The sequence below is a fragment of the Equus przewalskii genome, chromosome 19 (assembly GCF_037783145.1).
Source record: "Equus przewalskii isolate Varuska chromosome 19, EquPr2, whole genome shotgun sequence".
Lineage (NCBI taxonomy): Eukaryota > Metazoa > Chordata > Mammalia > Perissodactyla > Equidae > Equus > Equus przewalskii.
In genome coordinates this window covers 22299715-22304581 of record NC_091849.1, presented here as the reverse complement: position 1 = coordinate 22304581, position 4867 = coordinate 22299715, and the positions used below count along the sequence as shown (strand labels likewise).

The 4867-nt window shown below is 39.4% G+C and overlaps 1 pseudogene; it reads right to left on the bottom strand.

Annotated features, from left to right (window-relative positions):
* Positions 1 to 2155: 2155 nt before the first annotated feature.
* Positions 2156 to 3943, bottom strand: LOC139077422 (tigger transposable element-derived protein 1-like; annotated as a pseudogene).
* Between the last annotated feature and the right edge of the window lie 924 nt (positions 3944 to 4867).

The following is a 4867-nucleotide window of genomic DNA, read 5'->3' as shown; positions in this document are numbered from 1 at the left end:
AATTGATGTCACATATTATTAAAGTTATAATCTTAACCAACAAAGAGAACTTCAGTATTTTACTTCTGTGAACAAATATTGGGGAACAAATATCTAATGTCTTACTCCCTGAGATAACACTGAGGCACCTTTATAGTCCATGTCATAAATGAGACGCACACTGTGGCCTCTTTCAAATGTGCATTATCAGTAACCCTTTCAAACAGCTTTCATATAGAACTTGCTCACTTATGACCACACAATCTCATTTCTCTGCCTAACCATAAAGCAATTCTTAGAGGGTGCTTGGGTTATACTTATGCATAAAGGAAAACCTGCAATTTGATATGTCAAGGGACTGGGGTGTAGTGGCCTCCACTCTCTGGCTAGTAAGCCCTCTGCTCCTTCTTACCCACAATGCAGTTCTTATACATGGAAAAGTCTTGCTTTAAAATCCTGAATCTGTAGTCAGTCTGTGTTATCCCAAAGTGAGCACTAAGCTACTGTATTAACAAATAGGACAGGCTGTCAGATAAAGAGGACCCAAAACTGGTGAAGAAATCATGAGGTAAGACTGATGTAGGATATGGAAGGGGATGAGAAGGTCTGGGAAGAAAGGGAATGAAAAATGGATCAGATCAGAGGCCATTCCTTTAAGTAAATGGGTTATGGATATCCACTGAATCCAACCATAGGGAGTATTCAGAGATGGCGGTCAACATTCCTGACTGAGGTATTTCTACAGTAAAATGAATTTAAAAGGTTCTGTTTTTCTTAATGAACACTTTCTGTCTTATTCATGAAGTCTCCAGTGAAGAATGTCTCAAGGTATCATAGACATTCTGATTAGAGTCAACACTTCCTGGTCTGGTGCCCTAGCGGGTCCACCAGGTGAGCCACATCAGTTACAGAATCGTATTAGTTAGGGTTCTCCAGAGAAATAGAACCAATAGGATATACGGAGATACATAGAAAGAAGTTTATAATGAGGGATTGCTCATGAGTTATGGAGGCTGAGAAGTCCCACAATCTGCCATCTGCAAGCTGGAGACTCAGGAAAGCCAGTAGTATCGTTCCACTCCAAACCTGAAGTCCTGAGAACCAAGGGAACCTGAGGTGTAAGTCCCAGTCTGAGCCTGAAGGCCCAAGACTCAGGATCCCTGATGTCTGAAGGCGGGAGAAGACGGATGTCCCAGCTCGAGCAGAGAAAGTGAATTAGCCCCTCTATCTTTTTAGTTCTATTCAGGTCTCAAAACATGTGATGGTGCTTAACCCACATTGGTGAGGGTGATCTTTACTCACTCTCCAGATTCAAATGTTAATCTCTTCTGGAAACACCCTCACAGACACACCCAGAAATAATGTTTTACCAGCTGTCTGGGCATGCCTTAGCCCAGGTAGTGCTGACACATAAAATTAACCATCACATGAATCTTGTTGTAACAGGTCATTCTGAATAAGCTGCAAAAATCATTTATACCACTGCATTGATGGGTGGTGACAATGCTCATTTGCAGTTCTTTGTGAAAGGCTAGCCCCTTTCAGTTTTATTCTCTTCCCCACACAGCACCTATCCGTAAAAGTGGTATGTTCTCAGCCATGTTCAAGTCAACCAGCATTGGTCTTCAACATGATAAAAGCATAGCAGAGTGACTTGTTCCAATTATTTTTTTGTTAGATTTTCTAAAAAATTTTCACATCATGGCATATATTATATAGACTGTCTCCAACTTATGATGATTTGACAACGATTTTTTTAGTTTATCATGGTACAAAAGCAAGACGCATTCAGTAGAAACGGTACTTGGAATTTTGAATTTTGATCTTTTCCCAGGCTGGCGATATGTGGTAGGCTCCTCTCTCATGATACTGGGCAGTGGCCATGACCCGCAGTTCACAGTTAGCCATGTGATCCTGAGGGTAAACAACTGATACAGTTACAACCATTCAGTACTCAGACAACCATTTTCACTTTCAGTACAGTTCAGACATAGCTCGGAGATATTGCAGGTTTGGTTTCAGATGATAAAGTGAATATCACGTGAAGTCACATGAACTTTTTGGTTTCCCAGTGCATATAAAAGTTATGTTTACACTATGCTGTAGTCTATTAAGTGTGCAATAGCTTTATGTGTAAAAAACAATGCATATACCTTAATTAAAAAATGCTTTATTGCTAAAAAATGCTAACCATCAGCTGAACCTTCACTGAATTGTAATCTTTTTTTGGTGGAGGGGCTTGCCTCGATGTTGATGGCTGCTGACTGATCAGGGTGGTGGTTACTGAGGGCTGGGGTGGCTGTGGCAATTTCCTAAAATAAGACCACAGTGAAGTTTGCTGCATCAATTACTCTTCCTTTCATGAACGATTTCTCCATAGCATGTGATGCACTTTGGTAGCATTTTACCCACAGTAGAACTGCTTTCAAAATTGGAGTCAATCTTCTCAAACTCTGCCACTGCTTTATCAACTAAGTTGATATAATATTCTAAACCCTTTGTCGTCATTTCAACAATCTTCACTACATCTTCACTGTTGATAGATTCCATTTCAAGAAATCGCTTTCTTTGCTCATCCATAAGAAGCAACCCCTCATCTGTTAAAAAGTTTTATCATGGGATTGAAGCAGTTCACTCACATCTGGAGGCTCCACTTCTAATTCTAGTTCTCTTGCTATTTCCACCACATCTGCAGTTACTTCCTCCACTGAAATCTTGAACTTCTCGAAGTCATCCATGAGGGCTGGAATCAACTTCTTCTACACTCCTGTTAATGTTGATATTTTGACCTCTTCCTATGAATCATGAATGCTCTTGATGGCATCTAGAACGGTGAATCCTTTCCAGAAGGTTTCCAACTTACTTTGCCCAGATCCATCAGAGGAATCACTGTCTATGGCAGTGATAACCTTACAAAATGTACATATTTAATAATAAGACTTGAAAGTAGAAATTACTCCTTGATCCATGGGTTGCAGAATGGATGCTGTGTTAGCAGGCATGAAAACAACATTATAATCTCATTGTACATCTCCACCAGTGCTCTTGGGTGACCAGGTGCATTGTCAATGAGCAGTCATATTTTGAAAGGACTCTTTTTTTCTGAGCAGTAGGTCTCAAAAGTGGGCTTAAAATACTCAATAAACCATGTCACAAACAGATGTGTTGTTATCCAGGCTTTGTTGTTCTATTTATAGAGCACAGGAGGAGTAGATTTAGCATAATTCTTAAGGGCTGTAGGATTTTTGGAATGGCAAATCAGCATTGGCTTCAACTTAAAGTCACCAGCTGCATTAGCCTCCTAACAAGAATCAGTCTGTCCTTTGAAGCTTTGAAGCCAGGCATTGACTTCTCCTCTCTAGCTATGAAGGTCCTAGATGGCGTTTTCTTCCAATAGAAGCCTGTTCCATCTACATTGAAAATCTGTTGTTTAGTGTAGCCACCTTCATTAGTGACCTTAGCTAGAGCTTCTGGAGAACTTGCTGCAGCTTCTACATCAGCACTTGCTGCTTTGCCTTGCTCTTTTATGTTACGGAGATGGCTTTTCTCCTTAAACCTCATGAACCAACCTCGGCTAGCTTCAAACTTTTCTTGTACAGTTTCTTCACCTCTCTCAGCCTTCACAGAATTGAAGAGAGTTAGGGTCTTGCTGTGGATTAGGCTTTGGATTAAGCGAATGTTGTGGCAGTTTGATCTTCTATCCAACCACTAAAACTTTCTCCAGATCAGCGATAAGACTATTTCACCTTCTTATCATCCAGTATGTTCACTGGGGTATCATTTTTAATTTCCTTCAAGAACTTTTCCTTTACATTCACAACTTGGCTGACTGGTGTAAGAGGCCTAGCTTTCAGCCTGTCTTGGCTTTCGACATGCCTTCCTCACTAAGCTTAATCGTTTCTAGTTGTTGATTTGAAGTGAGAGACGTGTGACTCTTCCTTTCACTTGAACACTTAGAGGCCATTGTAGGGTTATTAAGTGGCCAAATTTCAATATTGTGTCTCAGGGAAAAGGGAGGCTCAAGGAGAGGGAGAAAGATGGGGAACAGCCAGTCAGTAGAGGGGTAGAATGCACACATTTATCAATTAAGTTTCCTGTCTTATATAGGTGTGATTTGTGGTGCCCCAAAACAATTACAATAGTAACATCAAAGATCATTGATCACAGATCACCATAACAAAAAAAATAATAATGAAAAAGCTTGAAACATTCTGAGAACTACCAAAATGTGACACAGAGACACGAAGTGAGCAAATGCTGTTGGAAAAATGGTGCCTGTAGACTTGCTCAATGCAGGGTTGCCACAAACTTTCAATTTGCAAAAAATGCATTATCTGCAAAGCACAATAAAGTGAAGCACAATAAAATGAGGTATGCTTGTGTTCAATAAATTACATGACATACTCAAGACTTTATTACAAAATAGGCTTTCTGTTAGATGATTTTGCCCAACTGTAGGCTAATGTAAGTGTTCTGAGAATGTTTAAGGTAGGCTAGGCTAAGCTGTGATGTTTGGCAGGTTAGTTGTATTAAATGCATTTTTGACTTCTGATATTTTCAATTTACAACGGGTTCATCATGATGTAACCCTATTTCAAGTCAAGGAAGATCTGTATATGTATATGTCTGTGTGTATATCTACATATATATACACACAGTATGCTGTCTAAATATATATATAGTATATTATTATGGCATAGAAACAAAACCAAAGTTGCTAATTAATTATTTTGTAAAAAATTTTCAAGCACTATCTGCTCAAAACTTTTTTTTTTGTTGAAGATTGGCACCTGAGCTAACTGTTGCCAATCTTCTTTTTTTTTCTGCTTTTTACACTCCAAATCCCCCCAATACATGGTTGTATATATTTTGGTTGTGGGTCCTTCTA